Source organism: Urocampus carinirostris, chromosome 5, assembly GCF_059441175.1.
Source record: "Urocampus carinirostris isolate Australia breed hairy pipefish chromosome 5, RoL_Ucar_1.0, whole genome shotgun sequence".
Classification (NCBI taxonomy): Eukaryota; Metazoa; Chordata; class Actinopteri; order Syngnathiformes; family Syngnathidae; genus Urocampus; species Urocampus carinirostris.
The window spans coordinates 852,388-878,983 of NC_142353.1; the positions used below are offsets into that span (position 1 = coordinate 852,388).

A 26,596-nucleotide genomic window follows, 5' to 3' on the forward strand; every position below is an offset into this window, starting at 1 on the left:
TGTGTGAAGCGTGCGAAGTCGAAGAAGCAAGAAGGACGCGAAGATGTGACTAATTCCACCATTCATTCCTCGCCGGACAACCGACGCTTTAAACTCAACGCTCACGAACGGCGACATCTTGTGACGATCTCTACAAAGACTTCAGCTAAGTCAAATGATTCAGCAAAGCTAAAATTTGGTATTTTAAATATTAAATCGCTTGCTCAACTTCCTTGCCTCTGCAAAATCGGCCTACCTTTCGAAGGTGATTGCGTCACAAAAGAACAATCCCAAAGTCCTTTTTGACACTGTAGCATCGCCTACAAAGCAACAGACTATCACAGATAGTTCGACCCACTCTGCTCATGACTTAATGGTCTTCTTTACTAAGAAGATTCAATGCATACAGGAAGAAATTGCTAAAGACATTATTAACTCAAATGCCATTAATGGATGTTGGTAATAGTCGGTTTCGATACAAACCATGTGACAGTATTAGCAAATAAATTGCCTCCAGTAACTTCATCGAGCATGTTGTGGCTGCAGAAATGTATGTCTTTAAATTATAGTATGGATATGGCATTGGGAGATCATAGAACTGCTCCAGGAGTCTCTCTGTCAGGACACATGCTCAAAAAATCTTGAAAATAATGCTGATACAAATACCATGCAACATGATACCCCACTTTTTCAGTGCAGGACACTCCTCAATGCTATCAAAGAAGAGTTCTCAGCAGCACATGGCTCCCTTCCTGTAGTACTCCCGTTTGACACAGAGATGGAGCCAGCCGCTGCGTATCAAAAATGTTTGAATGATGGGATTGTTGCAGCTGAACATCATCCTGATCTGGACGACACCTCCAGTCAATGGTACAGAAGAGCCGTGGTAGAAGGGCTCCCAAAAGATATCAAAGACAAATTGTTAGATAATCCGGACATTTTTACACAGACCTCAGACAGCTTCAGGAGACATGTGCTCCACCATTGTGTATGTCACAAAGACACCCAAACTAAAGATTTTGTGTGACCCCCAAGGACTCTCTGTTGCTTTGCCTGATGGTACAACAGTCCCCTGCAATGGACATTTCAGAACTCATGGACAATGGTTAATGGCACGGACAGCCCCAGTGGACCAGTCGGCTGACATCTACTGGATGAGACTGGAACCAGAGACTCTTCAGCGGGAAGGACTGGTCTCATGTTATTTTTTAATGAAAGCTGTGGATCTTGTCCTTAAAGCCACTACTCCCTCCAGCTGACCCCACCCATTGTACATTGTTTTATGACAGAAACCATGATTTGATTTATGCAGATGAATTTCATCAAATTGATGGTCAAAACAAACAAATCCAGTCTCAATTAATTTACATTGGTGAACAAGGTGTGGCAGATTGCACCCTGTCCGAGGAGATGCTGATGTTGTATAAAATGGGGGACACAGCCGTCCCACATATTTCTCTGGCGCTGTCTCCTGGTTGTGAAGCGAGGTCTTTTTTTTGGTCAAACAATTACAAAATGCATCTGATTGGATAAACACAAAACTTAATAGTGTTCAATTTTCTAAATCCACTAATTCTCACAGAATCAAAATTCAGACCACAGATTCCACCATTCTTGAACATTTGGAAATTACAAGACACCATGGCAGGAAACACACAGATGAGTCAACAGCAGAAATGCTCAGCCAACTTCCTGAGAAGCTCTGGTAACAAGGATTTTGTGCCGAAGCCCCACCAGTAACACCCACATGTCGAAATATTCTACCTATTTACATGCCTCAGAGGCTGATCAAGGGGTGGAGGACACTTTACAAGGACTGTGAGAGGCAGGAGTCTTGGAAATGTCAGACTCACCATTTTGTACACCCTTGAGGCCTGTTGCTAAAGCTAATTTGATCACATATTGTATGGCACACAATTTGAGAGCCATTAATGCTATCACTGAAACGTCACCTCTCCCAGTAACTGACCCCCATCGCATTCTGACAGTTTTAATTTCTGGACAGCAATTTTATTCAGTTATTGATTTTGCAAACACCTATTTTGTCTCCTTCTAAATCCCGAGATTCGAAAGTTATTTGCATTGACATTCAAAGGTTGTAGGTTGCAATACACCAGAATGCCACAAGGGTGGAATAATGCACCAGGCATTTTCAATCAGTACCTAAAAGACGTGCTTTCTCACTTTGGTACTTCACTTCCACCATGGTGTCACCCTCCTACAGTATGTTGACGACTTACTGATGACAGCTCCAGACCCAGAGCCATGTTTGAAAGCCACGCAATTACTCTTACAGAAACTGTGTAACTTTGGTTTCAATGTCTCAAAGAAAAAGTTACAATGTTGCAGACAGTCAGTGGCGTTTTTAGGACGCACACTAGAAGCAGGAAATCTGGCAATGTCAGATGAGCACAGACACTCAATTCTCAAACACAAAAGACCTGAAACAGTACAGGAAATTATGTCATTTTTAGGATTGTGTGGTTTCAGCAGACATTACATACCATCTTTGGTTGACAAAACTATTCCTCTCGGGCTCTGATTAGGAAACAAGGTGTTAAAAATTTGAAGGCCAAACTTCGATGGACAGGAGAGGCCGAGAAACTGTTTGTCACTTCGATCCAGGAGCTAGCTTCAGCAGGTACCTTAGCAACCCCAGACAACAAGAAACCCTTCTACTTATAGATGTAGCCATTATACCACAGGTAGCCAATGGTGTTCTGTACCAGAAAGCAAACACAGGTAGGAAAGTTGTGATGTATGCTAACACTCCCCTTGATGTCATTGAACAGAGGCACCATGCCTGTGTTCAGTACGCAGCAGGCCTCTCAAAGCTTTTGTTGAAAACTGCACACCTGGTACAGGGAATTCCTTTGCATGTATTCACAACTCAGGGGTGGGTGACATTCTGTCATCTAAATCATTTTATTTGTCTCCTCTTAGACAGACATGTCTCCAACAAATTATGACTGCTCAAAATGTAGTCTGTGTTCTTTGATGGCATCAACATGGCAGACAGTGGGATCATTGGTCAACACTCATGTGAGCTAAAGGTTCTGGCTGACTCCAAAATCAGAGGAGACATCACTGCCACCCCCATTCAGGGTGGTCACAATTTGTTTTGTGATGGTTGTTGTTTGACGACCCCTACTGGGGCCTTAACGGCGGCTGCAGTCGTTGGGGCGGTGGAGGGTCAATTTGTTCCATTAGCCTCTCAGCCCTTGACAGATAAAGCATCAGCACAAGCTGCATACATTTTAGCTTTTTGTTTGGCACTAGAGCTGGCTCCCAACCGGCCAGTAAACATTTATTCAGACTCTGCCTATGCAGTCTCAGCTTCACTCATGGATTTAAAAGGTTGGCAGAGCAACAGATTTAAAATAGCTAAAGGCAATTCTGTGTCACACATTGATCTATTAAAGAGATTGGCTATTTCTAACACATTACCATCACAAGTAGCTATCATGAAAGTCTGATGTCTGATGATTTGGATTCACCTGACCTATTCTCTCAACAAGCTCTCCTCCAGCATGACCAGCACATCTCTCCAGAGGAGAAATCTCTTTGGCTGACTGCTGGTGGCCACTGTGAGGCGGGCCTGTGGGTGAGTCAGTATGGTTTGCCCTTCTTATCCATGTCTATGAGAGACCTGGTGTTGACCACAGCTCACACTCCTGCACGATGTTGGTGCCCTCGCAATGATGTCTAATTTGAAAGCACGGTATCACCCTCACATGTTGGACATGGTAAAGCACCGTTTCATCCTGTGTAACATGTCAGCGCTTTAATGCGAAGGCTGCTCTTAAGCCCCTCCCTGGATCTTTTCAATCAGCATTGGTACCAGGAGAGGAAGTTACCATTGATTTCACTGACATGTTAGTGAGATGTAATGGTAAAATGTTTTTGTTAGTCATTGTCGACTCCTTCTCAGGATGGCCGGAGTCCTACTCCTGTGCCAATGAGGACAGTGTGTCTGTTATTAAAGCTCTTGTGAATCTTCATATCCCACACATTGGTTTCCGCCAAAGTTCGCTCTGACAATGGCACACACTTTAACAGCGCTGCATTGAAAAAGGTCACCTCTATGTTACAATTGACTCACAAATTTGGTTGTGTGTACCACCCCCAAAGTCAAGGCCGTGTAGAGCGCATGAACAGAACGTTGAAAGAAAAATTGGCCAAAATTTGTGACAATACCAACTTGACCTGGTTCCAGGCTTTGCCTTTACCTTTGGTGTCGGGCAGACTGTGAGCAAAACTACTTCTCACCTTTTGAGACAGGTTGTGTTATGTCTGGCCCACTTGGTGTGTGCATTCCAAACTACCCCCAAAATTCTGCCCCTGTGACGCCTACTTCCTCCTGGCGTCACAAAGTTTTGCTTTTCAGGTCAATCCACCTCTAGGACAGACTGTAGATGACATCTCCCCTGAACCTACCTGGACTCATGTGTATGTGAAGCAGCTTCGTCGCTCCTGGTCTGAGCCACGCTGGTCAGGCCCCTTTGAGGTTACAGCCAGAACCTCGACAGCTGTGCAGTTCGCCCACCAAGGGCTCGAGGTGGATCCATCGAACTCTCATCCGTCCGGCACAGCCCTCAAAACCCAACCCACAGTGACATTTTTCATATATTTTCATATTTCGATATTTCCATCATGACTCTTTTTAATGGACTTGGTAATCCTCAGTTCAAACAGGGAAAAATGTTTATCACAGTATTTTGAGTGTGTGTATTTCAATTTTCTTATTTTCTTTGTTGAATTGTACTTATTTAGCGCCAAGCCACATGGCGCACCTGTAGGAAGCTCACCACAACCACTGTCCTCCCATTCTGTGGGAACGGGAATGTCAACTTCCCATGCACCACCCATGGCCTTAACAATTGGTGAACAGACACCTTTGGACATCAGCCCAAGCTTCAAAGGACTACTGGGAAATCTGCACCCGCAGCTTGGTCATGGGGCCTGAGCATTTCATCGCCATGTGTTATAAGAGTGGGCAACCCTGGAGCCCCTGTCGTCTTCCTCTACACACGATCATAATATTGGCACGGCAAACTATTTTGATTAGGCTAAATAAATTGAAATGTGGACTATAATCATCGTTCGGCTGATTACATTTCTCCAACTTTTGAATGTGCTCCAACTGTAAGGGTCAGACAAGACACGTGAAGTGCCTTCAGAGTCAGATTTCAGTTTAATACATGTTTAATAAACCGCTACATTTGGAAAATGTTCAGAAGTCAGGAAGATATGAGCCAGGCCACGAGTATAGTCACAGTGCTAATTTATTCAGCCTATATAAGAGTCGAAGATATTTGGGTCATTTGGGTCATAGCAGTCGTGGAGGAGAAGACAAAGGGGTCCCCCCAAAGTTGCCCAGTTTTATAATACATATTAAGATGAAATGTATGCACCTTATGACTTATCTGCTGCTGATTGGTCCACGTTGTTGCCGAGGGAGACTTCCCCAGTACTTTTCAGGGATGGGAGGAGGGGTTATGGGTCATCGTTACCTGCACAGACTGGAGCAAGACACACATTCCAACTGCATAGGACAGGTGATTTGTCATCGTTATCTGCACAGAATGAGGCAAGAAACACATTCCAACGCAAAGTGCGGTTTACGACACACTTCTGCCAGAGTTCAAACTTGAAGGCTGGAGTCCAACTGAGGAAAAGTACATTTGAGTAAAGTAAGATAAAACAGCGTATAAAATAGTATATAACTTCATGCCACCCTTCAGAATAACTAAAGAAGGTTTTTATCCGTTTTTCTCACATAATGATCGAAAAACGTATGTGGGGCTCCAAAAAGGAGAGATGAGTTTTGAAAGGAATAAACTCGGCTCTTTAATTCAATTGGTCAATAAATTGTTTGTTAGAATAATTTATTTGCCACCCATATTTGTTGCATATATTGGGTTGAAGCTCTGTATTTTGATCAAAACACGCAAAGACAAATTCAGTGCAACTTTTGCTAAAAATAAGCAGACATTGTTTCATTTTCTGGCGCCAAGAAAACTTCCCTATCCTAAAGGAGCCGCCCTGCAAATTGCTGTGCCATGAGACTCTGTTCGACTTGAGTTTACGTTAAAAATAAATATTTGGGCCGATTTAATGAATGTTGTTCCGCTGAAAAGTAAAGAAATAACAAAGGAAGATTAGTGGCTTTCTCCGGAATTGGCTGGGACTCCCCGGCAGCCTTACAAGCGCTGCTTTGTACAGGACAAGCAATGCCGTCCAGCTACTCTTCAATGGGCTCACTGAGGAGTTCATGGTGGCACATACAGGAGAGGCTCTTCAGTATAGGGATTCCAAGGACAGCAAGGTGTTATCAGCTGGGGTTGAAGTGAGAACTGGAAGCAAGTGAAGAGCTCAGAAGGAAGTGGAGGTGGCAGAGTCACGACTGAGGCAGAAGACACTGGTTGGGGTCCTGGCATTAGGGAGAGCAGGTCTTGGCTTCTTTCCAAAGACCAAAGTCAGTCAAGCCCAAAGGAAGGAGAGACACCATCTTCTCCAAGAAGAGGTCCGAGCAGGTGTGGAGGAAGAGCGGGTGAGCAGGGCAGTCGGACTTCGGAAGCAGGGAGCATGGACAAGGTGGGAGAACACATTGCAGCGCAAAGTGACCTGGTCAAGCATCAAGCAAGCAGACTTACACCGTGTCCGGTTCCTTGTACAGGCAGTTTACGATGTCCTACCAAGCCCAGTGAACCTTCATGTGTGGGTAAAGAGCGAGACACCCTCCTGCCCCCTTTGCTCTGGAACACCTCCTCAGCAGCATCCCAAAGGCCCTGGCTGATGGTCGCTATTGCTGGCGCCATGGCCAGGTTCTGAAAGCAGAAAGCTGTTGCTGAGTGCATCGCCGTAGCAATCAAAAGGGGCAAACACCATCAAGCCACAAGCAAGGCAGTCAATTTTATCAAGGCAGTAGAGAAACCCAGGGCTTGTGCACAGACAACATCAAGAATCCTCCACATTGCCTCTGATTGGCAGTTGCATGTCGACCTAGGGAAACAACTAAGGTTCCCCCAGCACATATCAGCAACATCGCTACGACCAGACATGATAATGACATCTGAAACTTCAAAACATCTGATCATGCTGGAACTCACAGTCCCGTGGGAAGAGCGCATTGAGGAAGCCAATAAAAGGAAACACGCAAAGTACTAGGATATGGTGGAGGAGTGCAGGGGCAGGGACTGGAAAGTTTTCTTTGAGCCAATATATGTCAGCTGCGGGGGATTTGCTGGACGATCCTACTGCAAAGTCCTAGGACGGTTGGGTGTGACAGGGGCAGTCAAGAAGAAAGCCATTAAATCCGCTAGTGAAGCTGCAGAAAAATCCACCAGCTGGCTTTGGCTCAAAAGGGCAGATCCATGGACTGCTACTGGGACGCAAGTTGAAGCCTAACAATTGGAAGTTACAATGTTGCAGACAATTGCTTTGTAAGTAACTAAATGCAAAACATTTTGAACACTTTAATTGAATTTAATACAACTTAAATTTATGATGTTTTTGAACAACATTTAGTTTCACAACAACCTAATTTAATTTTGCTTTGTGGTTTCACTTATGATTAGCACAACTAAATAAGATTTCTTAAAAAAAAAACAAACAAAAAAAAAACAACAATTATAATTGATCAATCCTCATAACTTTGAGACAAAACCCAACTTAGAAAGTTCGGTTGACAGCCAGACGGTACAATAACTTTGGGCACCTGATGCCTGAGATTTGCCTGAGGTTTGCTGTTGCTGAGGATGTCACCAATAATACACTTGAAAACATAAAACAAAAGTAGCGCTCAACCATTTTTTTCCCCTTGCAATCTCCCAAAAAGTTAAAGGGACAGTATCTACAGATGCACGGAAACAAGAAAATCTGCATGCAAAATATTCCAATAAATGTACTATGACTCACTATCTTGATGAATCTCTCATGACCCAAAGAGTTTGGTGACACACCTGATTCAGGCTGCTATGTCTGATGTTCCTCTTCTAAAGAAGTTAAACCCATAATTATTTCTAGTTTAAGAAAAAAAAAAAAGCCCACTGGGAAATATAATTTTTCCATCGCCTTGTCGGCAATGTGCAGCTGAACAAACTTTCAAACATCAAGCTTTCTCATTCCATTTTCATTTCAAAAGAAACGTCTCGCCTCTTCTTTACACTTTGCATCAAACATATTTAATGGATGCACAACATATTAAACAATAAAAATGTCAAAGGTCTTAGCACGCTGGAGATACAGTACAGTATGTTAACACACAGACTAGGAAGAGGAAGAAAATTTCTTCTTCGGGGTGGATGCTGGGTGAGCTCTTGCAGCGGTGAACGTCGATGGCGGCACTACAGTACTGTCCTGTACTCAGAAAATCTTACAGCAATGTTTCGTAACTCGAATGTTCGGAAGTATGGAAGCGTCTGTAATGACGACAAAAAGCCAAAAACATACAAGCCACAGCAATATGAACTAAAATGAATAAAAACAGAAATTAACAGAATGGGCCAGAGACGGCGCAACCTTGCACAAATTGTAATCCTGTTAAGTAACCCCCATGCTCACGGAATGTTTTTTTTTGACATCCCATTATGCATTTTCTTCTTTTATATTCTATAACTTAGACCAGTCTCTAAGCACTACGTTGGCACTATTTTCTCCTTTTTATCCTGACAGTTGTAGCAAAATGTGGGTGGTCAATAAACTCTTTTACTAAATAATCTATTGACCAAGTAAATTGAAATGGCACTTCTAGCCCTTCTGGAGCACCACATACATTTTAAGATCATTATATCAGGAAAACCTGGGAAATACTACTTTAGTTATTCTGAAGGGTTAACTACGCACAACTTTAACTGAATTATTTTCAGACATGGGACCAAGTCACACATGTGCAAGTCTCAAGTAAGTCTCAAGTCTTCACCTTCAAGTCCCAAGTAAGTCCCAAGTATTTTTTTCTTGGGCAAGTCAAGTCACAAGTCAAGTCCCGAGTCTTAGATTGCCAAGTCCAAGTCAAGTCACAAGTCATAAAAACAGCGACTCGAGTCGACTCGAGTCCAAGTCACTAAGTCTCAAGTCCCCATGTCTGATTATTTTTACCATTTTTGATAGTTCAATATACTTTTATCAAGACACACACACACAGACACACACTCTCGGATTTATTGAGTTTTGTTTCATGACATCTTCTCCAGAAAAAAAACTAATAAAACACCAAACAAAACAAGAATAAGATGATAAATTAAAATTTGAAAATATAAGTTGGGGTTGTAGGGCAGCATGGCGCCACATGGGTTAGCGCGTGTGCGGCAGAGTTCTGAGGTCATGAGATCGAACCTTCCTGTGTGGAGTTTGCATGTTCTCCCCGTGCTTGCGTGGGTTTCATCCGGACAGTCTGGTTTCCTCCCACATTCCAAAAAACATGCATGTTGGGTTAATTGGCCGGTCTGAATTGTCCCCAGGTGTAATTGAGCGAGCAAGTTGTCTGTCTCTGTGTGCCCTGTGAGTGGCTGGCAACCAGTTCAAGGTGTCCCCTGCCCACTGCCCGAAGACAGCTGGGATGGGCTCCAGCACCCTTGTGACCCTTCTGAGGATAAGCAGTGCAGATAATGAATGAATGTAGGGATTGTAACTGCCACCATTTAGATAGAAGAACAACGTTGGCCTAATGGATGTAGTCCAAGCAATTGAGCGCTATTGTAATTTGATAGGATCCCCCCTTAAAGTCACGCCAATACCAATACAGAGTAACAATAATAGAATTTGACTTAGATTCAATGAAGGTGAAAACCCAGTATTGAGTCCTCGGTGGTAGAGTGGTAAGTCCTCAAATCTGTAGGCCCAGTTTGGACTAGGATGACTTCATGGCGTTAAAGCAGTTGTTCCTTACCTAATCCCACCAACTTGGCCATGGGCTCAATCAGGCTAAAAGCAAGGTTCTCTGGTTATTTGACAGCTATCAAAATTTTGGGGGAAATGGAGCCCTTCATGTGCAAAACAAACAACACTGGATAAATAAAAAACTCTGGCAAGCGGTCAGGTCCTTTCAGGAATCAAATCGAGGCCTTTCATCTGCATCCCAACCTCTTCATGGCAATTATCCTTTAGTGTCTGCTGAGTGTCCACGGCACATTTCTGAGGCCATTCAGATTCAGATTCAGATTCAGATTCAGATCTACTTTATTGTCATTCTAGTACACGTGTATACAGAACGAAATGTCGATGCATCTGACCCCCACAGTTTCCTTGAATGTACAGATATAAATAAAGTTGTATTGTAATTGGCTACGTATAGTATTTTACCATAGTGCCGATAGTGCAAGAAGAGTAGCTAACCAGATGTGCAAAATGGGCAGTCAGGTTAACAAGTCAGGTACACAGTAACATTAACACTGTAACAATAACGCTGTAATTACCATAGTGCAGAGAGCAATGTGCAATGAGTGGCAAGCTATAAAAAACTGCCAGTAGTGCAAAAAGTCAGATTTAGCAGCCGTTTAGATTTAAGTTAACTATATGTTAGATTGACCATTTAACAGTCTAATGGCCAGGGGGACTAGACTATTGCGGAGCCTGGTGGTCCTGCACCGCACACTGCAGAACCTCTTCCCAGAGGCTAGCAGAGTGAACAGTCCATGATGGGGGTGAGAGGGGTCCCCGGTAATGTTCTTAGCATGGGATAGGCAGCGCTTCTGGCCAATGTCCTGAATGGAGGGAAGTGTAGTCCCGATTATTTTCTCTGCTGTCCTCGTTACCCTCCTCACATGGGATCAAATCCAGCTACCAGCCTTCCTGTGCGGTGTTTGCATGTTCTTACCATGCTAGCGTAGGTTTCCTACGGCCACTCCTGTTTACTCCCACATTCCAAAAACATGCATGGCAATTGGCAGGTCCTTTAATGTGAATGAGCGAGTGAGTTGTCTGTCTCTGTGTACCCTCTGACTGGCTGGCAACCATTTCAGGGTGTTCCTTGCCCACTGCCTAAACATAGCTGTGATGGGCCCTAGCACCCCTGCGACCCTTCTGACTGAGGATAAGCGGTGCATATAATGGATGGATGGATGTTCGGCCTGCTCACACACAAACTGGTAATGTGCTACATCAACGCATGAAACAGATCCAGGGTCAGAGAGATAAGGAATTGGTATTGTTACATTGGCTCAGCCATGTCCAAACTCCGGGCCGGGGGCCAGTTACAGCCTTTGATTAACTGTTTTACCGGCCGCGGCCACTGTCATAAAAAATAATAAAATGCGGCCCGCAAGTATTGTTGACCACAGTTGGAATTCATTTGTACAAAAATAAGTCACCATTTCCACCAGATGATGGCAGGAGTCCTTTGAACCCCTTTCTTTTTGGGTGATCGTGGTGTGATGTTATTGATAATGATGAGCTGAGGATCATAATGGTCTGGAATCCATATTTTTAAGACACGTTTTATTTTTACAGTAAAATCAAAGTATTTTTTTCAAAGCAGGAAACACACCAAATATACTATACAACAATTCTACCACTCAATCGACTGTTTTTATTTTTTAAAATCATTTTTTCCCCTCTCTCTCTTTCTGCTACCTGCTGGTAATCAATGTTTTCATCAGGTTTTTAATATATGTATATATATACATGCGGGCAGCACGGAGGCGCAGTGGTTAGCGCATGTACGGCACAGTTCTAAGGTACTGGGGAACCTCCTGTGTGGGTTCAAATCCAGCTACCGGACTTCCTGTGCGGAATTTTTATGTTCTCCCTGTGCTTGCGTGGGTTTCCTCCGGGCACTCCGGTTTCCTCCAACATTCCAAAGACATGCATTTCAGGTGGATTGGCCGGTCCAAATTGTCCCTATGTGTGAATGAGCGAGCGAGTTGTCTGTCCCTGTGTGCCCTGTGATTGGCTGGCAACCAGTTCAGGGTTTCCCCTGCCCACTGCCCGATGATTGCTGGGATGGGCTCCAGCAACCCCGCGACCCTACTAAGGATAAGCGGTGCAGCTAATGAGATGAAATGAGATGAGATATATATATATATACATTGCGTGAAATGTAAGATGGCTTGCAGCAATATTCCCTCTAATTTTCCACGGGACTCAGCGTTCACACAAAGTCGGTGAGCAATGCTTGAAACAACAGTGAGCAACAGCAATCCCAACTGTGGCAACTAAGTCATTATCAAACATGTCCAAAACTTGACATCACGTTACATTTTGCTGAGTTTCCGGCAATGCAAAACATGTTTTCACTTTTGAATGAATTGACTGATGTATTATTGGAAAGATTGTACGGCCTACAAACGTCATTTGTTTGTACAACAATTCTTTCACATGATTTCCATTTTTTTTTTTCCTGGTATCTTTTGTCGCATAATACTAACATTTTTGGGGGCTTATTTAGTCGGTTGCACGATACACAACTGTATTTAATCACACTTTTTAGTGGAAGTACAATGTTGGTGACAAGATTGACTTGGTATAATTGGAAATTATTTGAATGCAACACAAACTCTTTCTTCTTTTTCCCTGTTTTTCCTATTTTTTTCAATTCCTTTGAAAAAAATCTCATTGCGTTTATTTTTTCCTAGCTGTTACTTTTTCTTTTTGTTCTCTATTTATTTTTTTCCTTTGTTTCTTTTCTTTTTTCTGGCTTTTTTTCTGTATTTTTCCTTATTTTTCTCTTCCTTTTGTTTCTTTTTTTCTCAGATTTTCACTACTTCTTCATTTTGGTATTTTTTTCTTTTTTGTTCTATTCCCCTTTCCTTTAAGTCATTTTGTGCATAATTTTACATAATATTTGGTCATAAAGGGATGAATGAAGCAAAAACAACCTAAAGAGCCGTTTAGGACCCTTTTAGTGAGCCGAGTCGAAGAAGCCAGTTCTTCAAAAATTCTACTGACTTTACTCAACTTCGTTCTACTTCGACCTTGACTTCAAAATACAGCATTTAGAACACAACGTCAGGGGAACCCTTGTATTTTTACCTTCATGCACTGTAACTTTGACTTAATTCGCTTCTTAATTAGCAATTTCGAGCCCTGATTTTTGTGAGCTGGCTAGATTTTATTGTGCACGGAAAAGCTATGGGTAGGGCTCAATTGCGCACACAAGCAGCTTAGAGGGAACATTGTGCTGGATAGATTCTCTTGTGCGCTGCGAATGTGCGGGCAGTGCGCGATTGCGCACTCGCGCAGCTTAGAGGGAACAATCGCTTGCAGGAAGAATGTAATTGGTGATTCAAGAGTTTTCCCACTTGTAAGTAACGTGGACTTGACCTTGTGGCTTGTAGTCTGTTCAGCGGGAAAGAGATTAAGAGGAGAAAAAAACAAGCGATGGCCAAGTTAGACACCTTGTGCAGCCTTAAGTGTTGTTGCTGCCAGGATAAGGTGTCCTTGAACACATTCAGCCAAAGAGTCTGCTCATCACTTTCCTGCCTCCCATTACAGGACCAAGGTGGGGGTTGCGGTGGGAATGAGACGTCTGGGATGACACATTACGGTAGCTCACTCACCTGAGGTCATTTCCATGCCACAGCAACTGTAAGCTCACATATGCATTTGTGTTGGCGTCATCTTTGATAGGATGTGATATGAGGCAGTCCTTCTGAATGCCCTTTTGAATCTTTACGCCACAAAATCATACACACACACATATATATATATATATATATATATATATATATATATATATATATATATATATATATATATATATATATATATATATATATATATATATGGCAGCACGGCGGCGCAGTGGTTAGCGCGTGTGCGGCACAGTTCTGAGGTCGTGGGAACCTCCTGTGGGTTTCCTCCGGGCACTCCGGTTTCCTCCCACATTCCAAAGACATGCATTTCAGGTGAATTGGCCGGTCCAAATTGTCCCTAGGTGTGACTGAGCGAGTGAGTTGTCTGTCCCCGTGTGCCCTGCGATTGGCTGGCAACCAGTTCAGGGTGTCCCCTGCCCACTGCCCGGAGAAGGCTGGGATGGGCTCCAACCCACTGCGACCCTAATAAGGATAAGCGGTACAGCTAATGAGATGAGATGTATATATATATATGTGTGTATATGTGTATATATATATATATATATATATATATATATATATATATATATATATATATATATATATATATATATATATATATATATATATATATATATATATATATATATATATATTATATATATATATATATATAGGGCAGCATGGCGGCACAGTGGTTAGCGCGTGTGCGGCACAGTTCTAAGGTCTTGGGAACTTCCTGTGTGGGTTCAAATCCAGCTACCGGACTTACTGTGCGGGAGGAGGTTCCCATGACATGAACTGTGCCGCACAAGCGCTAAGCGCTAACCACTGCTCCGCCGTGCTGCCTCCCTATCTCAAATAATTAGCATATTTCATCCGAACCAAATAAAAAAGTATTTTTAATTTCTAAAAGTGTCGACCTTCAAACAAATATGTTCAGTTATGCACTCAATACTTGGTCCGGAATCCTTTTGCATAAATGGCTGCTTAACAGCGGTGTGGCATAGAGGCAATCAGCCTGTGGCCCTGCTGAGGTGTTATGGAGGCCCAGGAAACTTTGATAGCAGTCTTAAGCTCATCCACAGTGTTTCTCAACTTCCTCTTCACATCATCCCACAGATTCACAAATGGTTTCAGGTCAGGAGAGTTGGCAGGCGAATGGAGCACAGTAACACTATGATCAGTAAACCATTTACCAGTGGTTTTAGCACTGTGAGCAAGTGCTCGGTCATGTTGAAAAAATATTAATCTCCCAAAGCTTTTTAGCTGATGGAAGCACAAACCTCCTGATAGCAAGCTGTATTGATCCTGCCCTTGATATAACCCAGTAAACCAACACCAACAGCTGACATGACGCTCCAGACCATCACTGAATACGGGTACTTGACACTGACATTTGGCATTTCCTTCTCACCTGTCTTCCTCCAGATTCTGGCACCTTGATTTCTAAAGGACTTTGCAACATTTGCTTTCTTCCCAAAAAAGTACTTTGCTCCACTGAACAACAATAAAATGTTGCTTCTGTGTTGCCCAGTTAAGCTGTTTCTGCACCTGTAGCCCATCTCCTGCGCACGCCTGTGCACTGTCGCTATGGATGCTTTTACTCTAAACTCAGTCCACTGCATCCTCAGGTGCCCCAAGGTATGGAATCGGTCATTGTCCACAATTTTCCTCAGGATCCGGTCACCTCTTCTGGTTGTGCAGGGTTTTCTGCCACACGTTCGTCTTCCACAGATTTCCCACTGAGGTGCCTTAATACAGCACTCAGAGAGCAGCCTATTCACTCAGATTTATTTTGCGTCTTACCCTCTAGCTTGAGGGTTTTTTTGGTGGCCTTCTGGACAGCAACCAGGTAAGCAGTCTTACCCATGATTGCGGTTTAGAATAATAAACCAGGCTGGGAATTTTTAACAGCCTCAGGAATCATTTGAAGGTGTGTAGCGTAAACTCGTTGACTTAGATGATTAGGTCAGCACCATTTCATGATATGCACATTTTTTGAGATAGGAATTTGGGGTTTTCATGAGTTGTATTTGAAAATCATTAATATAAAAAAAACAGTCCTGAAATATTTTAGTTGGTGTGCAAGGAAATTCAAAATATATTTTAATTGTATCATTTAACTTTGGAAAATAATGAACATTATCACAATACTGTATGCTATTTTTATGTGATGGACCTGTATATGTATATTATTCTCAAAACTGCAAACAATACATACTGTCAACAGCAAACTGTGTCGGAGTAAGTGTGATAACCTGGGTCTGTTTCGCGACTTCATGACCTGGAAGAGATGCTCTGATAAATGTTACAATGCATTGTGCTGTCTCCCAAAATATCCTGGAGGCAAACGTCCAGCAATCAAAATGTACCCCCAAGCACTCTTGCGTTATGCACCAGCACGACATCACCAAATTCCAAGTGAAATACATGAAAGAATAGCATGCAGCGTCAGAAATACTCAAATGTGTAAATGTGTCAAAACCTCACTGTATACTTTATTTGGTTCTTATCTGTAAAACTGAAGTGTGATCTATCCGAGTGGCTTCCATGTTCATAAAATATACAGGGAGTGCAGAATTATTAGGCAAGTTGTATTTTTGAGGATTAATTTTATTATTGAACAACAACCATGTTCTTAATGAACCCAAAAGTCTCATTAATATCAAAGCTGAATATTTTGGAAGTTGGAGTGGGGCTTTTTTAGTTTTAGCTATTTTAGGAGGATATCTGTGTGTGCAGGTGACTATTACTGTGCATAATTATTAGGCAACTTAACAAAAAACAAATGTATATCCATTTCGATTATTTATTTTCATCAGGGAAACCAATATAACAGCTCAACATTCACAAATATACATTTCTGACATTCAAAAACAAAACAAAAACAAATCAGTGACCAATATAGCCACCTTTCTTTGCAAGGACACTCAAACGCCTGCCATCCATGGATTCTGTCAGTGCTTTGATCTGTTCACGATCCACATTGCGTGCAGCAGCAACCACAGCGTCCCAGACACTGTTCAGAGAGGTGTACTGTTTTCCCTCCTTGTAAATCTCACATTTGATGAGGGACCACAGGTTCTCTATGGGGTTCAGATCAGGTGAACAAGGAGGCCATGTCATTAGTTTTTCTTCTTTTAGACCCTTTCTTGCCAGTCACGCTGTGGAGTACTTGGATGCGTGTGATGGAGCGTTGTCCTGCATGAAAATCATGTTTTTCTTGAAGGATGCGGACTTCTTCCTGTACCACTGCTTGAAGAAGGTGTCTTCCAGAAACTGGCAGTAGGACTGGGAGTTGAGCTTGAATCCATCCTCAACCCGAAAAGGCCCCACAAGCTCATCTTTGATGATACCAGCCCATACCAGTACCCCACCTCCACCTTGCTGGCGTCTGAGGCGGACTGGAGCTCTCTGCCCTTTACCGATCCAGCCACGGGCCCATCCATCTGGCCCATCAAGACTCACTCTCATTTCATCACTCCATAAAACCTTAGAAAAATCCGTCTTGAGATTTTTCTTGGCCCAGTCTTGACGTTTCAGCTTGTGTGTCTTGTTCAGTGGTGGTCGTTTTTCAGCCTTTCTTACCTTGGCCATGTCTCTGAGTATTGCACACCTTGTGCTTTTGGGCACTCCAGTGATGTTGCAGCTCTGAAATATGGTAAAACTGGTGGCAAGTGGCATCTTGGCAGTTGTACGCTTGACTTTTCTCAGTTCACGGGCAGTTATTTTGCGCCTTGGTTTTTCTACACGCTTCTTGCGACCCTGTTGACTATTTTGAATGTAACGCTTGATTGTTCGATGATCACGCTTCAGAAGCTTGGCAATTTTAAGAGTGCTGCATCCCTCTGCAAGATATCTCACTATTTTTGACTTTTCAGAGCCTGTCAAGTCCCTCTTCTGACCCATTTTACCAAAGGAAAGGAAGTTGCCTAATAATTATGCACACCTGATATAGGGTGTTGATGTCATTAGACCACACCCCTTCTCATTACAGAGATGCACATCACCTGATATGCTTAATTGGTAGTAGGCTTTCGAGCCTATACAGCTTGGAGTAAGACAACATGCATAAAGAGGATGATGTGGTCAAAATACTCATTTGCCTAATAATTCTGCACTCCCTGTAACTATCCACATCTCAACAATATCTGAAAAAATATATCGTTGGCCCATGATCATGATCCCTCAGACTCTGTGCTTGTGTGTGTGTGATTGAGAAACTGTAATGAAGCATAGAATGGAATAAAATATTCACGTTAATAATTAGAGAGACCTCTCCCACTCTTGCCAAGGTTATTTGGACCATTATGTTCATGGTCATGTGATCAGCAGTGACCCAAAGCTTTTTTTGCGTTTCTCCATTCTGCAGCAAGCACACACACCAATGTGCACGCTAGCACAAGCGGCTATCACACATTAAAACCTCCATCTGCCACCTGACACTGCTCCATGCATCTTGCACTGCTTCACAATCGTGATTTATTGATGAAAATATATGTTACCAGAACAAAAAAAAATCATCTCCTTGTCAGAATGTAAGAAAGTTAAAAGCAAAAAAAAAGATATTAGCCACTTGAAAGAAACATCTCCTCGATGCAACTAGGATGCATCATCAGTGATGTAACGTGAGTTCATTGAGTGTTTCGGGTCTCACAACTTCAGACACTCTCGCCCAGATGACCCAGCCGAGGTTAATCACGCCTCAACTTGCATCCCAGTAGCAGCCCACGGATCTGCCCTTTTGAGCCATAGCCACCTAGTGGCTTTTTCTGCAGCTTTGTTTGCGGATTTAATTACTTTTTCCTTGGCTGCCCCTGTCACACCCAATTGTTTGAGGACTTACCAGAAGCTTGTTTTGTTTGGTAAACATGTAAAATGATCCTCACTTTTACCCCCACAAAATCTGAGGTCCAAAAGACGAGGTGCCTCTTATTTGTATATGAGTCAGGAGGCTCTTTTGTGAGGAATCTTTTCCTTATTGTTTTATTGAGCATGACAATCTTGTTTCCCTTGAAATGACACTAGTGATTAGCCTTGGGTGCTATGCTTTATTACACCACTTTTGGCTTAGGCCAGGGGTGTCGAGTCAGGTCAAGTCATGTTTATTTGTATAGCCCTTAATCACAAGGAGTCTCAAAGGGCTGCACAGACCACATATTATTGCAAAATACAGACTATTATTGTAAGGGAAATTATAGTTGGATTACAATTTTAATGTGCCTTTGTATGATTTTATCCTCAAAAGTACCTTAACAAAGCTAAAATTTATATCCTGGTGCTGCAATCTTGCAACAACCATTATTCAAGATGGCCTTCACTTGAGTGCCGGGAAGTCTGGTCTAGATTGCCTCCCTTTTCTACATTTCTTTCACCACACATTGACGAAGTATACCTTTTCAGTTAGTTTCATTTTCCTTATTGCTCATTTATTATGCTAGCAACCACCATTATTCCGTTCATTTAAACATGAGATTTCTGTCTAAACCGATCAGATTCGTTCCATGTGATCTCGCTTAAGCCAATCATATATGTTGTTTTATGCTTATGTTTACAATAAATAAGACTAGCGATTGGAGTTGTGTGATAACCTTCCTTAGCCGATCTAGCAAGCAAATCGAGGAGAAAGCTCAGGTGGGACGCGCCTCAGATGGAAGGGCATCATTATGTATTATCCTAATACAATCTCTAGTTTTAACCTTGACAATTATTACAGCATCCCCTGATTGGGCGGCAGTAGCTCAGGAGGTAGAGCGATCGTTTTAGGATTAAGGGATCCCAGTTCGAATCCCGGCTTATCCGTGTTACATGTCAAAGTGTCCTTGGGTAAGACACTGAACCACCAATACCCCCAATAAGCAGTTTAGCGCCTTACATGACTGCACAGATCACGGCCGCTATTGGGAAATATGAAGCACAATGTAAAGCGCTTTGAGAAGTCATTGACTTGAAAAGCGCTATATAAATGCAGATCATTTCATTTCATTTAAAACATACATGAGGGAAAAGAAAAACTCAAAAACCTCAACATGGGAAACATGAAGAAAATGTGAGAAGGAACTGCACATGAGTTAATCCCAGTTCCAGGATGACCAGGCTGAAACAGATGTTGCAATAACAAATAATAGACAGATTTTGCCAACACGAAATATTGGTCTTTCATAAACTGTAGAATATAAGTGTTTCAAGCCTTTAAACAGTTCCACTGAGGTTGCAGATCGACACTCCGGGAGCCAAGCTTTCCACAACACTGGGGCCCGAATGGAGAACGCTCTCGAACCTGCAGTTCTCTTCTTGGCTCTTGGGAGTAGTAGTAGACCAGCATTTTCAGAGCTAAGGCTCCAGACCGAAACATTGGGGAAAATTAAATCTGAAGATATGAGGGAGAAAGTCCAAGCATGATTTTGTATAACACCAACGGAACCTTAAAATCACATCTTTAGCTAACAGGGAGCCAATGCAGGTTAGCTATATTCCAGGTCAAACTCATCTTCGATTGGGTCCCCATGGTAGAATAAAAACTCACGGGGCTGGACTAGTGGTTAAAAGTAAGAAAGAGAAAAAGAGAGAGTAAAATAGATTAAAATACTAGAAAGAAAGAAAGAAAAAAGAAAGTAGGATTAATTTGACTCAGTCAAGCCAACATTTTACTAGAAGATATGGACCCAGCACTGGTGGGGCATCTAAAGAACAGGTCTGCAGACACCTCATTTGTCCTCAAAGGGCTCCTTGGTGCCCCTGTGAACAAGGTTGGAGACCTTCTCTCCAGTCTTTCCTTTACTATTATTAAAAACACACACCTTTAAAAAGATAGGAACTATTTGAGCAGTTTTGACTTTCGAATTTGTGTTTTCAACAGTTTTGGATGTGTTACTGAAAAAAACCCAGTAATTTATCACAATTACTAGTTACTCTATTCATAAAGGAATTCATTTACCCCCTCAGATTACAAACACTAAAAAAGAGGCGTTACTCTGTTATTACAAATTACCGTATATGCTTGCATACATGAATACAGTATCTGACAATAAAGTTGATAAGGACATTATTAATTAAGTTAAAATTAAAACATGGGCCTCTAACCATAACCTTCTAACACTAACTCTTATGGTGTACCTCACCACCAAACCCTAACCCTAAACTTAACCCTAACCTTTCTGCCAATTTCAATGACAGAGACCTGCCTTAACAACAATTCCTAGCAACATTCCAAATAAACATTCCCTAGCCAGGTTCAATCCTTCTGCATAACTCAGTTGGACTAAGGACATGTGTTAACATTTTCAGGATGTGAGCTTCCTTTGCCCTTTTCGTTCTGTTGCAGTTCTTTAAATTGTGTTGACTTGTATAATGCATCTTTACATTATAATTTCCTTTTTTGACAATAGCGCCAAATAACATTCAAATGAGCATTCCTTTTATCCTTCTAACTGTTCTATAACAATTTTCCAAAATCATAACTTGGATTAATTTGATCCCTTGCTGGTTCTGTTGGTTTGCCTACTAATAAAGACGTGATAGTTCTAAAAAAAAAAGAAGAAAAAACACGGAAACAGACAAACAGGACATTTCTTCTTGAAAGTATGTCTACCGGGGTTGCTTTGAAACGACACAACGCGTACTTCTCTAAGCCAGAGGATCGTGTAGACTGGAAGAAAGGAAACTGTTTCTCCGGGAGGCGAAGAAGAAAAGAAAGGAGGCAAAGTTGATCAGTTGGAAAACCAGAAAAAACAATCAATTCCGCAAAGAAGGAAAAAGAGAGGGTCTCAGAAAAGAAGATAAAGTCTACACGGTTAGTTTGGCTCTGCCAGGCTTAGTCCTGGACAACGCTCAGTCGGCACAACTCCGAACTTACCTGGCGGGACAAATCGATCAAGCCTGCGTCATCTTCTGCGTGGATGAAATTGTCGTGTTTGATGAGGAAGTCGAAGATGTCAAGAGTGTGGAAGGCGAGTTTAAAGGAATCGGGAAGAAAGGACAAGCTTGCATTCAGCTGGCGAGAATACTACAATATCTGGAGTGTCCCCAGTACCTGCGCAAAATGTTTTTCCCAAAGCATCAAGACTTGCATTATGCAAGACTCTTGAACCCTTTGGACAGTCCACATCATATGAGGATAGACGAGGAATCCAAATACCGCGAAGGCATCGTCGAATAGGCCCGCAAAACCTGGCAAAGGTTCATTGGTCAACTGCGGTATGAGGAAGGAGGTCCAGATTGACAAACCGCTTCAGGATGGACTGTGCGTCTCGACGAGTCACAGAAACAAGACTACAAAACATACAAAGGTGTGGTGGTGGCTCCATAAATGCCAAAAATAGAAGGAGGGCTTTACTGGGGCTACAGTGTCCGCCCTGCGTTCTCTCTCAGTGCTGTGTTTACAGAGAGTCCGCACAAGGACGGCTACGATCTGACCATCAGGACCTCGTAAAAGGGCAAAAGTGTCGACGAAGCCACGTTGGCGCCCTTCAAGCACCTCCTGGTGGTCTTCGGAGGTCTGCAAGGCCTGGAGGCCAGTTTAGACGCCGACCAGAATCTGGACATGACGTGTCCTAGTGTCCTTTTTGACCACTACCTTAACACGTGTCCCACCCAGGGCAGCAGGACAATTTGTGATGTCACTTGATAATCATAAACATGAGGTGAATACGGCCAAACCGACTACTTCCTCGATTGACCTGCTTCTGGGTTTGCCGGGCAAAGGTCTTTTTGGGGTACTTGGACTTTCAGTTGAAGATATTATATTCATATCACTCTCCTCAGGTGTTTTTCCAGCGGCTTTTAAATGCGCTGTTATTAGACCTACACTGAAACAACCCAACCTTGATCCAGTAAGCCTATGTAATTACCGTTTCTTTCTAAATTACTTGAAAAAGTTGTGGCGCAATAGCTGAATTATTTTATATCCGAGAACAATCTCTAACCCTGGACTTGTGCCCTCTTATCTCTATCATTTGGTTTCCCCCTATGTTCCTGCACGGAGCCTCTGCTCAAAGTATACCAGTCTATTTGTGACTCCAAGAGCCAAGAAGAAGTCTGCAGGCTCGAGAGCATTCTCCATCCGGGCCTCGGTGCTGTGGAATGCTCTGCGTACGGAGATAAGATCTGCAACATCAGTGGTACTTTTTTCTAATCTAGACTTAAGACCCACTTCTATTTGATAGCTTTTGATTGATGCCAACATCATACTTTTCTTTTGCCGTTTTATTCCAACTGCCTAGCTGGTGGTGATACGAGGGAGAAGGGCGATTTGAGACGAGTTAGCGGACCGGCATCTAGACCTTAAGCATGTCAACGGCTGCATCGACCAGCCGGCAGAGACCGTTGTTGCTGTCATGGACTTTTTGGACCATTTTACATGCTCAACGTGTCGTTGCTTTCACTGACTTTTTGGACAATTTTAGAACCTTGAGGCTGTCATGAACCTTCTGGACAAATTTCAACACATTACCTCTTGTTTTCTTTGATTTATGTTCACTATGTTTTGTGTACTGTTACCTAATTCTAAATCTATTTCACCCTGGTGATCGTTGAAGAGCCATTACCACTTGTGAAGCCCCTTCTCATCTTTCTAATTTTCTTCGTGCTGAGGTTTTGAGTTTTTACCCTCTGACTCTTAATACTAAGCCTAACTCTTTAACCCCCTAACCCTAACCCAAACTACTAACCCTAAACCCTTACCCCAACCGTTACCCTACCTTAATACCTTAACCCTTAATATGTGCCTAACCCTAACTATAAATCCTAAATCCTAACTCTTCACCCCTAAAATATAACTGTAACCCCTAACTGATAACTGTTACCACTAGCCAATAACTGTCCTTTTTTAAGTGTTGCATTGGACGAGTCATGCGACATACAGGACACACCACAGTTTGCAATATTGGTGCGGGTGGTTTTTGAGGACTACGTGGTTAAGGGCCCGGTCACACAGCCGTTTGCGTCTGTATAGCGGGTAAAATTTTGCGTGTTTTTTTTGCCCGTGGTTGCCCGCGATGGAAAATGCGCAAAATTGGCCAACCCGCTGTTCATCGGAGGTATGCCCGCAAAACAGACGCCGGCGACTGTTCCGCTTCCTCATCACGTCATTTCCGCGTCATTTTCTCGTGTGGACCACGGGTATAAAAGCTGCCGAGCCGGCGTTATGCCGAGAAATGCATCCTTGCCGCTACTACAACCACTTTTACCTTCTTTTATCTCACTTTTAGGGAATTTAATGGCGAACATATAACCAAAACCACTTCGTCTTGCATTTGTTGGGAATGTAATAGAACTTAAAACATTCCGTCTTTGTATTTGTTGTGAATGTAATCGAACGGTAATGCACTTTTGAGCAGGTAACATGTTTATTTTGCCTTTTTCTATTCAAATCGCTCGTATTGAAACTGTTGTGCACTCTACCATAAAGCTTATTTCGGCATAATAATCTTTACGGTAGAGTGCATAACAGTTCTCAAAAGTGATTTATATACATGAATTACCGTTCGATTACGTTCACAACAAAAACAAAGACGGAATGGTTTATGTTGTATTACATTCCCAACAAATGCAAGACGAAGTGGATTTGGTTATATGTTCGCCATTACATTCCCTAAAAGTGAGATAAAACGAGGTAAAAGTGGTTGTAGTAGCGAGGGGATGCAAATCTCGGCAGGGATGCATTTCTCGGCATAACACCGGGCTGTAGAAATCATAACCGCTCAAGACACAGTCCCGTGAAGATCAAGATTTCAAGCTATGGCACCAAAGAAGCCAATATGTTATTATTGTAATAGTTTTTCATTTTTATTTTATTATCTTGTTATGAAATGAAAAGAAATGTCAAGAAATAAAAATGGATTAAGACGAGGTCACTACGGTGACGGGGATCCATGTCCACCCCTTGACGTCTCGAGCACAACTTACGTGTGCTTGGCAAATCGCGCTGTATATACGCGGAGAAAGGCGTTTGACCGTCACACGCGTAACACGCTAATTTTACGTAATAACACCGCGATACAGGCGCAGATCATGCTATGACCGTGCTCCACCCACGATTACCCGCTGAAATTTCGCGTCCTACCCATGTGTAACCACGCCCTGGCCGCGGCCAGAGCACGTAATTTCCGCGTCATTACCTCGTGTGCCACCCGCGGTTAACACGTGGTCTAAAGTTTTGAGCAGCGCAAAACTTTTTCGCGCAGCCAACCGCGTGTGAATTTCCGACCGCGTGTAAAGCACTGCTGTATCTCGTCTATATGGCGATCTCAAAGCGTCCAACATCGTCTGCTTCACGGGCAGAAATTTCTGGCCGTGATTCAGCCTCAATACACCCGTGAAGGCTTGGTGACCGGACCCTAAAGTTTTGAGCAGCGCAAAACTTTTTCGTGCTGCCAACCGCGTGTGAATTCCCGACCGCGTGTAAAGCACTGCTGTATCTCGTCTGTTTGGCGATCTCAAAGCGTCCAACAGCGTCTGCTTCACAGGCAGACATTTCTGGCCGTGATTCAGACGTAAACGGCTGTGTGACCGGGCCCTAAAGAAGAGTTTCTCAATATGTGTCCTTAAAAGACAGAACTCGCGGCATTGACGTAAAAGAAGCAAATACTGAAGTATTCAAAAAAGTGAACTTGTGTTTAGAAAAACTCACCGCAATAGCCACAGATGGAGCACCATTGATGATTGATTCTGTTAACGGTCTTATGGGCCGATGCAAGAGCGATAACACATTCCACGAATTTTCAATTTCCATTGCATCATCCACCGGGAGCAACTTGTGTCCAAAACACTGAATTTAGACAATGTCATGAAACCTGTGATGGAGATTGTGAACTACTACATCTGTACGCACGCTCTTAATCACCGGCAGTTAAAAAATCTCATTGCTGAACTTGTCGCAGACTTGCCTGTTGACCTGCCTCTGTACTGTGCTGTGAGATGGCACTCAAGAGGTAGTGTTTTCGTGCTTTTTGGAACTCTTGGAGGCAGTAAAATTGTTTATGGCAGAAAAAAACATACCCCTTCATTTCAGACCCCAACTGGCTTATGGATTTGGCTTTTTTAGTGGACATGCTTTCACACTTGGATAAACTAAACCTGGATCTGTAGGGGGAATTAAACACGTCCTGATCTAGCACAAAGTGTATTTACTTTTCTCAACAAGTTGAAGGTTTTTAGAGTGGACTCAAAACGGCAATTTATCCCACTTTCCTTCTTTGCGTAGCTCACAGCACAAGGCTGCCAATAAAATGAATACAGCGCAGTATGTGAGACTGCTTGTGAATCTGCACGGGAACTTTACTTCGCGGTTTGAGGGCCTGCAGTAGAAACGACCACAGATCACTTTCTTCATCGACCCTTTTAATGCAGAGACTGACTGCCTGAAATCCCTGCTTGTCACTGATGAGGCAGCTACTGAACTGGAGTTGATTGAGCTACGTGAAGATAAAAGACTGAAATCTCTTTTGAAAGAAGGCCCTGTTATGTTTTGGAGAACTGTGCCGACTGAAAAATACCCATGTGTAAAAAAAGCCGCTCTCAAACTGCTGTCAATGTTCTCATCAACCTATGTCTGCGAGTCCTTGTTTTCTACCTTGAAACATGTGAAATCAAAGCATCGGTCCATTTTGACAGACACACTCGTAAAGGAACTGCTCCGAGTAGCTACAACTGACTACAAACCTGATTTGCAGAGAATTAACGGAAACAAGATGCCAGAAATCCCACTGAGAATATCATCCCTTCACTCCAGCAATACTAATTTAAAATTTAATATAAAAATGTTATTGTTTATTTTTTATTAAGTATCAAAATTTAATGATAAAAAAATCCCAACATTTTTTCATGCATCCAAATGTTTTTTTGTGTTTCACTTCGAATAAAATTTCTTTGAACCATTTCTTATGTGACATTTTTATTTTGCCCTAGTGTAGTTTGGAAGAACACCTGATTGAACATGCTTATGTGAATATTTTAAAGTCAAGTCAGGTCAGATTTATTTATACAGTGGGACCTCGCTACTTCGCGCTTCGACGTTCCCGGATTCAGAGCTTCGCGGGCCTAAAAAATAATAATGAAGTACAATAATTTAAAAAATATATTTTTTGGGGGGGGATTTTTTTTTT

The 26,596-nt window shown here is 42.6% G+C and overlaps 1 pseudogene; it reads left to right on the top strand.

Moving 5' to 3' along the window:
* Nucleotides 1-21,076: 21,076 nt before the first annotated feature.
* Nucleotides 21,077-22,119, top strand: LOC148364940 (28S rRNA (uridine-N(3))-methyltransferase pseudogene; annotated as a pseudogene).
* The last annotated feature ends 4,477 nt before the right edge of the window (nucleotides 22,120-26,596 follow it).